This window comes from Pinus tabuliformis, chromosome 8 (assembly GCF_031772625.1).
Source record: "Pinus tabuliformis cultivar Carrire ecotype Pingquan chromosome 8, CPIR1, whole genome shotgun sequence".
Taxonomy (NCBI): domain Eukaryota; kingdom Viridiplantae; phylum Streptophyta; class Pinopsida; order Pinales; family Pinaceae; genus Pinus; species Pinus tabuliformis.
Genome location: NC_142294.1, coordinates 1,077,265,034 through 1,077,277,721, shown reverse-complemented (window position 1 = coordinate 1,077,277,721; position 12,688 = coordinate 1,077,265,034). Strand labels below are relative to the sequence as shown.

General features: G+C 35.2%; 1 pseudogene; it reads right to left on the bottom strand.

Moving 5' to 3' along the window:
* Positions 1-7,685: 7,685 nt before the first annotated feature.
* On the bottom strand, positions 7,686-8,612 carry LOC149239054 (xylan glycosyltransferase MUCI21 pseudogene; annotated as a pseudogene).
* Between the last annotated feature and the right edge of the window lie 4,076 nt (positions 8,613-12,688).

The following is a 12,688-nucleotide window of genomic DNA, read 5'->3' as shown; positions in this document are numbered from 1 at the left end:
CAAAAGTAAAGGAGCCACTGCTTGCAGCTGCAGATCCACCAAAAGAAAAAACTGTGGACGACAAGGATGCAGTGCCCCCAAACCTAGATCCAAATGAGGTCATTGTTGACTGTGAAGATGTTGTACTGGAAGCTCCAAAAGGCTGTCCCAAGCCAAATGATGGAGTGTTGTTTGAACCAAATAATGGAGTGCTAGTAGAACCATGCGAGGCACTGCCTCCACCAAACGCTGAAGTGCTGGTAGCACCAAATGACACACTACTTCCACTAAACGATGGCGCATTGGTAGATCCAAATGTACTCCCAAAACCAAATGAAGGGGTGCTCCTTGTGGTAAAGGAAGATGTAAACCCTTCAAGCATATACATCCCAGAGAAATTAGAAGTGCCTGTAGAACCTACTGAGAGGCTACTGCCAGCACCAAATCTAGGTGTTGTGCCCGACCTAGGTGCAGGGGTACTATTAGAAGAAAATTGGGCAGAAATGCTACTATTGCTCAGGCGAAAAGAAGGTAGACTGGATGAGCTTAATGAACTGGGTGCAGTTAAGCCAAATAAGCTACCTGAAGCACCTGAAGCTGAAGCAGACAGAGTTGACCTGAATAAAGAGGGGCTTGTATTCCCACATAAAGAACTACCTGAAAATGAAGATGCTGACAGCACAAAACTAGAAAGAGACGGTGAGTTGGCAGAACTCCCAAACACAAATGCACCTGAGGTAGTAGTTGTGGCCTTCTCCGTGCCGAGCCACCAATTAGCCTTCAAAAACATGCTTTCTGTCGTGCTCAGATCCCAGCAATTTCAACACAAAAGTTTCCACCGCCAAGAACTTTCGTAACAACAACCTTCAAAACCTCCTTTTTCATAACAACAATTTTGATATTAAATTGAAATCATTTTTCTCTGGTTCACCACATGCAGGTCGATATTAATTTGAAAGCTATCTCGTTGCAGCCACAAAAGCACTTGCATGAAGGACTTCCTCTGCCCGACTGATGAATCCGAAGGTTGTGTGCAGAACTTTTTTTGCCATGATCTGACCACTCCTCTGGTAGGCTTAAATAAATGGACAAACCAAAACCAAACATTCAAAAAACTATTTATTTCCCTTAGCCCAGGAGGGGTCAAGCCCAGAAGGGGCTAGGCCCTCAGGGCTCTGGTACCATGATAGAAACCAATAGTACAAACTATCTTCACTTTCATTAATAAAATATCATATTGCATATATACAGGATTATTTTATCAATATAGGAAAACTATATTGGACATTAAATCTATTGGTTGAGAGAATATATCAACCGCACAAAAATCTAGGAACATAGTTAGGAATAGACTCCTCGAGATAGAAATAATCACAACCGAGACAAGTAAGAATTACATATTCCAACATTGTCGGGTTGGAAGGTTATTCCATGAAGCTCTCTATCAATTAATTTATCCATTCTCACAAGGTGAAGTTGGTTAATTATGTAATCAAGGGAAGCTTCTTAAGTTGATATCCAAGTGCTCCCTACCCAAGTTATTTGTCCCCTCATATATCGACATTTTTTTATATTTCAAGTGGTGTCATCGACATGTCACCAAGCATGAGTTGGCCTGTGTTACGTGTGCTTGCCATGCACCCTTTCTCTTCTTGCATGTGGCTACATCTATGATCAGCCTGATGTCTCTTTGTTCTCTCGTCCTTGTACCAAGTTTTTTGATGGTCACAAGATGGGGAAACTTATTGCATATTAACATTGATTCGATCACTGAGGCATCAGAAAATACATTCTCCAAGATTTTAACCATGGGATAAATTCATTTGATGAGTCTACATGTTATTTTTAATGCTCCAATTGTGTGAGTGAAATGAATTTTTCTAATTTCTGGTGATATTAAATAAAGAGGGAAAAATATTATTTTGTGGGAGAATGTTGGAAAAATTATAAATTTATTGGAGAAGGGAGGCAAATTATTATTTTGATGGAGAGAGATATGTTGGATTTGAGAACAGATCAACGGAGGAGAGTTTTAATCGCAACTGGAGTCAATTGAATAGCACAGCGGAACCGAGGAGTAGTTTTCCAAAGACAGTAAGTGGTATATCACGTGGAAATAAAATGGTAAGCGGAAATTCTTGAGAGTGCACGATAAAATGTGGAGGCACCACACAGCACACCCAAAACAACTTTTCTCGCATGCTTCCGGAATTTTATCCATCGTGCTAGTTAGAGCGCGATTACACAATAACCGTTGGATGGGAAAATAGATCAACGATGGAATTTATGAAGGTTCAAGGGAATTGTGATAAGGGTTTCGGTTGGTAAAGATATATTGTAGTTGCGGTATTATTTTGTTGTGAAGTTCACTGATTGAAATGCTTCTGATGTATATGTGGGCCCATAATCCACAGGTCCACGCATGAATTATGTAAAGATGTAGCTTTGTTGCATCAAAGAGGCAGCCCATGCATGAAATTCAGCTTTTCTTGGTCCTGGAGGGAACCGGTCAACTCAGTTGCACATGCAAGAGACTGCTCGACTGTTGGAAGAAAATTCGCATTTCTAGCTGGGAGTTGGGTTAGCTGCCCATGAGATTTGTGCAATTTCTGGGCAGAGCAGCTGACTGCTTCCCATATTTACGCAAATTTTCGATTGAGTAGCGCTGATAGGAAAAATTGCGCAATTTTCACTGTGAGTGTTGACTGTCAGAATTGCATAATTCTGGAGACTAGCAGGATGCCAGTCAAGATTGCGCAATTTCTGGAGGGAAGGTTGGTTTCCCTGCAAACTTACACAACTTCTTGGGGGAGCTTCTTAGCGTGCAATTGGACCAGGTCCAGGTGATCAGCCTGTGAGGGGAATGCATCGAGTTGTGATTGATAGGTTGCCATTGTGCAAGAAAAACACTGAAGCTTGTGTACTTAACCAAGAAAGACATGTTGTCGTGAAGGTTAGAAGGGACGCTCCAAAACAAAGCTAAGGAAAAGTTTTGGAGGGTGGGTGTAGCTGCTACAACAGGCTTCAATATTAAGCAAAATCCCCAAGATACATAAATGCAATGAACACCACTAGCTCCAATAGTGGAGAGTTAGAGCCACTACTTGCTTCCAAAAAGTACCAAATATATCTCTCTAATGCCCCGCGGGAGAAGCCAAGGTTAAAATTCCTTTACATGAGGATTGAGGATCTATTTATAAATTAAGGAATGACCTTTCACATCCTCATCACTCTTGTATTTATAACTTATAATGATCGTTACAGGTCTTCATGGTGTGCTAGTGTGCTCAAGGAGGGTGCACTTCTTCAGTTTGAAGGAGTGTTCTCAAGGAAGACTTAGTCATTTTGGAGGGTGTAGTTCGGAACAAGGAAGGGAATTCATCCTTTGTGTGTGTACCCAACTCTCAAGGAGAGTGCAACACACATTTCCAAACAATGAAATATCTCCCATCAAGGCTTCAGAGTGTGCTTGTGCACTCTTGGCCTTATTGTGCTTGCTTTGCAACCTAAATTTGTCTAAGTATGGGTGATAAGGCAAGGGGAGAACACGACAGGTTTAGAAATAGAACCAAGCATGAAGTACACTAACTCATCGAGAAAAATTATACAAGTTTGATGAAAAATGAATATACTTCAAAATGCCACTTTCTACACGTTCCCCAAGTACTACTAGTGGAGTGTGTGTCACTGTGACAAAAAAGTGTCGTTTGATAACATAAGGATGTTGTGACCATGAAATGCACCTATATATGTTCTAATCAATGTGATGATAGTTGAGAACATTCAATAAAACTTATAACATATAAAGCAACATGAATGACACTTGACAAGTGAGGTGACACTAGATACGGCAATGAAGTAGACTTTAAAATATGAATGTAGTGAAAATTTTGGAGGGTGCTGTAGCAGCGACAAAAACTCCACAAAACTTCAGATATCACTTAAAAGAAACATTATATCATTTTTCTTCCTTCTTTATTGGCTGCTTATAAGACTCTCACACCATCTTTATTACCTCAGATCATATTAGATGGATTTACTCCAAATGTATGTCTAATGGAGGTCAAATTCCTTCCTTTATATAGGCTACTTGTGGAATAAAAGGGCCTCCCCTAGGCTGAATTGAAGGGTTGGCCGACCTGATATTTAGTGGACTCTAGATAATTCTTTACATAAAATAAAATTTCATTGTCTTGTTACATGAGCCTCAATATTACATCATGACTTTGATTTTGACTCAATACAAAATTCCTAGTGCGCACAATGGGTGCTTCGACCTATTGACCAATGACCAAAGCATGAAATTCATGCTTTAATAGGTCAAATTTTATTTCTTCTTTTGATCAATAGATAAGAGTTACATCATGACATAATACTTATAGGAATTGTGAAGATCGAAACTAGGCTACAATTTCCAACATAATTGAGGATCAAATAATTTCTATGTTGTGGAAAAAATTGGTGAAGGAGGTGGCAGACTTGGAATAGGTTGGTTATCTCTATTATGTGAACAGAAGGAATCACAATTTTATGAATATCAAGTGAAGGATGAACTTTGTATGGATCTTTGTATGAAGAGAAAGGAACATGGTTGACATTTGAGACACAAATTAGACCTTATTTTATGTTTGTTCTAAGTCAAATTTGAACTTTTGTTTGGGCCAAAGTAGCCCTCTAAAGGCCACATCTTGAGGAATCAAGTTTTCATATAAGGAAAGAGTGAGGCATGTTATTTATTTCGAAAGGTTGATTCATCTAAAGCATAAGTCTCAAGACAATAATGATTGAACAAGGAATGGATATGTAGCAGGACTCACCCTTGTATGAGAAAATATGAACCAAACTCAACCTTGTATTAAGAACAAGCTAAAGCATTCTTGGTCTAGTTTAAATTCCCTACATTTAAGATATATTTCATGACAATAAGGTTGATTGATCCATGATGGTTTTAATTATAGCCCCAAGGATCCAGCTCCAACTCCTAACACTTGCTTCCTACATGCAAGAGATCAAGTACACCAATATCAAAACCCTTTCAATCAATAGGAAAATTGACTATGATTAGATGTAACCTAATATAATCAAGGAAGATTATATCTACCATTTTTTTCCATAAAAGACTAAATGCACAAAATAATGAATGGGGAAATCATATAGATCTATATCCATAATAAGAGACACATTACATCAACCAAGTATTTTTACCTTGAGTCCTAATTGAAGGTATCCTAGCTTCTTACTCCAACTCCTCCTTGACCCTCACACAAAGATGAATACTCTTATGTCTAAAGGTTGTTGTAGAAGTGTTTTGGAGAAGAGTCAACCAACACTTAAAGAATCAACAAAATAATAAAATAAATTAACAAACATTTTTATGAATAAGTAATAATTACAACGACTTGAGTGCATGAATACTTGAATGATCTCCTCTTGGTTTCGAGAATAATTTATTTGAGTAGTATAATCTTGGAGGAAACCTCCCTCCATTTGACATAGCAACAACAAAGTCAACATTGACTTTGGTGTTGCTCTGTTGGATTGAGGGAGGTTTGTTGCAAGATTATTCAAAGCCTAATTTATTCTCTAGTGAACAGGGCCAACCACGTGAAGGTGGAAGCTCTTATGGCCCCTCCCCAAAACCTTGTACCTTGAAAATGGAAGAATAAGCACAAGAAATATCCATATTTACTTTTTTGTCCTCTTCTTGAAAAATATGACATTTATCTATTGTAGCATCTCCACAAAATGGATTATGGAGATGTTATAATCGTTGAATGCCATATTTGTCAAGAAGAGGACACCAAAGGAAATATGGAGATTCCTTGTGTCTATTCTGCTATTTTGAAGGTATAGGGTTAAATGGAATAGATAAGAGGGCTTCTATAAAAGAGTCGATGGAAAAGCTTCGTAATGCAATCTTGTCCAACAATTGTTCTAATGATCCAATCAACACTTAAAGAATCAACAAAATAATAAAATAATTTAAAAAACATTTTTATGAATAAATAATAATTAAAAATACATGAGTTCATGAATATCTGAATGAGCTCCTCTTGGTTTCGAGAAGACTTTATTGGAGTAGTCTAATCTTGGAGTAAACTTCCCTCGATTTGACGAAGCAGCAGGGAAGTCAAAATTAACTTTGTTGTTTCTCTACTAGATCGAGGGAGGTTTGTTCCAAGATTATTTGAATCCTAATTTATTCTCTACTGGATATGGACAACCACGTGAAGGTAGAAACTCTTATGTCCGCTCCCCACCTCCCCTCCCTCACATCACTCTCAATTCCCCTTACCCAATCTATCGGATAGAAAATAGTTGAAAATAACACATTAAGATTCATGCATAAACACTACCAAAAAAAAAATTCATAGACAAACATATGCGGTTTTGTACATAAAGAAACATATAGAAATAATTCATTAACATATAACATTCATTCATTAATCATAGGCACAAAATACTTCATCTGAACAAATTTTATCATCAATAATATGTTTTCATAATATGGTACATGATGTTTCTAGTTATATAACTAGTTTAATGATTTTATTTTCATTTTATTTTTTCTTGATATGAATTGAGAAAGTACAACATCAATTTATTTTTCCCTTTCAGTTGTTATAGCCCCTATAATTATTCTTGACAACCCCATCATGTACTCACGACGTGGAGACTGCTATAAGAGGGGCGAATGATCAACTCCAACATGAAAGAAATATCAAATTGATATTTTTTGTTATTATTATTACAAGTATGTCATTAATAAAAAGAGAATTATAATGTTCTTTACCTGCTTGAGTAGCAGAGGTACGCGGAGTAGTTTCTTGTCTAACCTCATCCTCTACCTACTTTACAGCTGAAACGAGAAAGGTTATAATTACGTCATAAAGCATTCCACTCTGAAATGAACTCCCCTCCATGTCACTCTATCTCATCGTGGGCCATTAGATCGATTGTTAGATGATGATAAAATCTTCAGCCATTGGATCATCGAATAACGTTCTAGGCGACTGAGAATATTAAGCTTGGAAGGATCCTCCGGTGAGTTTGTTGAAGATATTTTCAGGCCTTAAGATGGTTGTGCCTCCATGACTTTGAGACAGTTAAGCCATTAATGCCTGATTCTGAGCACATGACAAGCCCCCTAGAGGATAATGAACTTCTATCTACATTATTCAGTCCGTTATCAGTAGCACCCTCTGTCTCACCTCATTTGAATTTTCCCAAGAAATTCTCTACAACATACTCCCCTCTAATATATAGGGTCAGAGAATTCATTTGAACTTGCCCAAGAAATGTTGTGCAACAGACTCCCCTATGATATACAGGGTTAGAGCAGCCATCGAAGAGAGGAGGAGGAGGAGGTGGAGGAGAGAGCCGCATACCTTCTAGAAACCTGCAACGTCTGCCAGCCTCCCAGTAGCTACAATGTTCAACATCGTTCTGGTAAGTCTTTCCATCGATCAATATCCAAGACTATTGATTATTAACACAAATAGTACTTAATATTTTTAGATATATGTGTAGGAAGATGATGTCAGTATACTATGTAATGTATATTGATTTCTTCTTGAAACACTTCTGGTCCTTGCCATACCCACTGATGAATCTAATTCATGTCTTAATTTTGTGTGTGGAGTACAGGCTGTTAGCACACATAAATTAGATTACATAATAAACATGTTTGACTATGTACAATCTCTTCAATTTTTATGCAAATTTCCCTTGTATGCTCCACTGCGTGAGGAAGAGAGATAATGGGCATACACTCTAACAAGATACCATTTAAAATGTTTTAACGACACTCTTATGTTTTTCCCATCGAGATACACCTTTTTTTTCTCCTACCATCCCTTTCTGTTTATGGAGTCCAGATCTCTAAGAACAAGATCATTCCTCTCATATCTACCATACAGAGAGCTTTCCCTGGAACAATTTTGTACTCTATATATTTAAGTCACAATTTCATCATTGGTTGTCCGTAATAAGTAGCAGAAGCCTAGTCTATACCCAAAGGCGCTATCTATATAAACATAGAACCAGGGTTCATCAACAAAAAGTGTGTCATGGTAGCACCGTGGACACCCAGCATAACATCACATGAATTCAAAACTCTGAACAACTCCGCCATCGCTCTAGCTCGTTTGGGATTTAACACTTCTACTTGGAAACATATTTTCTAAGCTAATCTTGTTATATTTTTTTGTTCAACATAACTCTCGATTTCTTCCTAGATATTATTACTAATTTGGGCTTTAATCCATGAAGAGGAACATTATAGGTTTAATTAATCAAATTTGGCAATCTATTGGGAGCATATGCCTTGCTGAGAAGTGAATGAAAGTCCTAATTATCTTACTTTCCTTCATGAGCGATGGATCCACACTCAACTCGCCATGTATCTTCATCCCCGCTATCATCTCTAGAAAACAATGGACTCTCTTATCCTTCCTGCAATCAATAACTGGGTACTTTCTCAGTTGCTTCATGCGATCCTGGTATTTCATCATCCACCACTCATGGTATTCAAGAATGATGAACACAACTTCCCCTTGTAGATGTTATGAAGTTAAATAGAGAGGAAATAAACCATCATTGAACTCATGGTAAACATTTCCTATGTATTTCATATGTATTTCCTATGTATGGGTAGTTAGTTAATTTATCATCGATAAGTGCAGAGCATCCCACATTGTTGGGTTGTGTGTTTGATTTTTGCATGAACGTTGTTTTTAAGTGCGTGACGACCAAAAAATATAGATATTATGTCTATGTAACTAAATAAACAAGAGAGTCACTTAAGCTGCTATGAAATTGTGGTTTTCCTTGTGGAGATGCTTATGGTTATACACATATATATATAGGCTCTCGTCTCATTTCATTTGATGCCCACCACTTATATCATAGTTGGATGTGTTCCCTTTTATGTAATAAAGGATGGAATGAACGAGAAAATTCATTTTGTTTCATTTCATGGCCACCATCAAAGAAGGTTTCCTCTCCTTTCATTACAGGCTTAATGAATGTGAAAATTCAATATAAACTTCAAAGCTAAGAGATGAATTAGACTCTATTAGAATATCAAAATCTATCCACCTTTGCGTACCCCTTTTTATTGATTATCAATTGCCAAATAAATATTTTCATTTTGAAAATATCTCTTTTCCATCACTCTATGATATACAAGGTCGAGGACTATATTAACAAAAATTAACCATGGATTCATCCCTTTAGTAGTTGTAGGTCTTTGTTGCAAGCCTGCGCCAAACTCCGTGGAAGTTTGGTTTATTATTTTATTCAATATTAAATTATTTTTATTAATAAATAAATAAATTTTAATTATCTATAATCTATGTAATGTTATATATATTAAAATCATTATAAGATGAGCTTAAAAAAATACAAATCGGATTATTATTTTTAAAATATTCAAACAATAATTTATATTTATCACATACAAATATAAATATTGCACACACACACACATCTGGTAATCACCATCGCTTTCAACGAGTTAGGGAATCCACATTTTTATGGTCCAACATTGCCACCAACCCTCAAGATGAGTAACCCTATAATTTTGAGGGGAAGGGGTTACCTAACCTAAGCACATGGTGTTGGTCTTGCACAAGGAATAGTGATGATGAACTTGGTCTGATTCCCCAGATGTTTCCCTGGATTGAATATTCATTAGTTGCAGGGATTAGTTGGGTTAGGTCGGGCTATAGAAATTTTATGACCTAAATGATAATCTATAAAACTAAATGATAATTTGAACTTTATATTTAGTATTTGGATTTTTGAATTTGAGAAGGAAATATAATTAATAATTTTTAGTAATATTGTATTTTTCATTTAAATAATATATTTTTAAATATAAAATTCTATTATAATTTTTAAATAATAATAATTTATTTATTTTTAATATATTATTTTAATGAAATAATTAAAAAAAATTAACTCAATTTTCATATTCAGAAACTTTGAAATAAACCTGCGAAATTAATGATATAATATTCATGTAATGTAATGTGTTTGATTAGGCTCATCTTAAGATGAAGATACGAATAAGATTATCAACTAGAGCTAGAAAATAAAAATGGAATCCATTTCAATGTCTAAATTTTTTTAAGGAAGATTTCAATTTCAAAGATTACAACTTTCATCCATAAATTCCATGTACGTAGAGAATAAGAATAAAAAAAATATCATATAAAATATATTTATCGAGCACTCGTCTACTATTCATGAAATAAAGTTTCGAATAAGAAGGCTCTATCTACTCATCGTGAAATAAAGTTTTGAATAAGTAGGCTTATTATTTCTATTTAGTTTTGAATAAGGTGGTTTATTATCTGAAAAAAATATTATAATATTGTATTACTAAACGAATTTAATTGTTTTCATACATCATAACGTTATCCAAAACTAGCGTTATCCACACCACCAGAAAGTTCATAAATTTCAACGCTGATTGTACTCGATTATTCCATCGAAGAGCCTTAACACAGATAATTTTTACAATTAAGATATTACTCCAAAGTCTTGTGAAGCCTTAAAAACTTTAAGGCCACTCTCTTGCATTCAAAATGACAGCAATGCAGTCGACGCACTACTCCTACAAGTGGAAATATGTTTCCATCTAATGCATTGTTGCTGATATAGGGTTGTTAAAATCATAAAGGTGTAAACCATCGTTATTAATATAATATTTTTTTTAGCGGAGGCTAGGCTAGTATGTTTTTAAATGAGGGTTTAGTGATCATTCATTTATTAAGTTATTTGAAGAAGATTGAAAATATAGAGAAGTAAAGTTGTTTTAAATTGGTTGTTGAAGAAGAGTTAACTAGTAGAAAAAGTCATGGATGAAGAAAAATAGAAAGTGGTTGGGAAAATGGGGCATAAATTTGCATGATTGTTCTCACTCTAAGGAGGAGATAAAAAAGTGGGTGTTAGAAAATTTAGGATTGTCATGTGGCCAAAGCAGGTACGCAAAAAAATGCATATTATGTCAAAGAATTTAACCCAATTTAGAAACATGATGATAAAGAGTATTTGAGTTCCTCAATCAAGGGAAAAACTAAAATTTTAATTGCACATTTGAGGAAATAAGGAACTTGCATTTTTTGCAGCAGAGGGGTGATATAAACACAATGAAATTTTATCAAAGAATGTGTCGCCTATGAAATTATTGTCTAAATATAAATTAAGTGATAATGAGTCATCCCTTAAACCACAAGGTCTCATGAACATTATTAAAAACCATTCCATTCAATTCAATTCAACATGAAAGAAACTTGGAACATCAAAACTTGCCATATATAACTATTGAATGTGTTCCTTGTAATCACTAACGCCTAAAATACCAGATACATTCTTTCTCATCAATTATGGAATCTTGAAAGGGTGGTGCACTATCTATCTATGGTGGATTATACTCTCTAACTCTAAAATCAGAATCTCTAAGTTTATGCTAAAATATAAACTATTTAAGAAATAAACTATATCATAGCCTAAATTAATTAGATGCAAATATTTAATATTTTAAAATTAATTTAATGTATATATATTTAATATTTTGAAATTAATTTAATATATTAATATATATATATATATTATATTGATGTATAAATTATATTTTATTAAATAAGTTTCAAAATTTAAAAACTAAAAATTAATCAACTTTAAATTAATGTTAAATAATAATAATAATAATAAAAATAAAAACAAAAAGAAATATGAATACTAATATGAATATTAGGTGGGTTAGTTATAAGTTATAAGTTGATTTAAATATATTTAATTATGTTGTAAGGCATTCCTTTTTCAAAACAACTCTCGCGGCTGCCACTCTACACTTGTTTGCACCGTTAGATTGAATGTTAGATGTTTGAAGAAAATTATGTTGTCAAATTGATACAATTTCAACTATTTCAAATTGATATAGTTACAAGACATGCCATATAACCCTGGCGATGGTGAACTTGACCTTCACATTTGCGTTTGAAAACTCACATTCCCATATGCAAGGAGACAGTGAAGGGGGTTGATTAGCAGAGATGGTGGCCCCAATGAACCCTCGTTTTGGGGGAAAGAATGGGAAGAAGGCTCCTTTTGGAGGACCGATGACTTTGATACATTGACGGAGGAAACCAAGCTTAGAAATATGTATGATAGCCAATGTCTCCAGACTTCCATTTCTCTATCGATATTTATTCACCGAATACTGATAATGTCCCTTAACCTAATGGTGTGTCATGTTTATGGACCCAAACACACGCAGTCAATCAGAAACAAGATCAAAACCCCTGCAATGTCACTATCTCAAAACTTGATGGCGTGACCATGGACCGGAGACAAGATCAAAACCCCTGCAACTTCATTGGTGTAGTTGGAAATGAAAGCCAAAATTGCTTCGTGAAGGCCAAATCCCTCGACATGTCAGCAAATAGTTTAACTGATGAGATAACAATGGAGCTCCAGTATCTGGCCAATCTTGTAGTCTAATTCCCTCATCGTGAATCCTCTATGCTTATCTAAATGCCAAAGATATCCACGATAACAACCTCACAGGAAAAGGTGGCAGACTTTGGACATTTAAAGCCTGGACCCACTCTTAATCAGACTCATGGAAGTACTGTAGTGAAAGGTAGTTTTGGGTACCTTGATCTTGAATACTTCAGAAGGAAGCAACTAATATATAAAT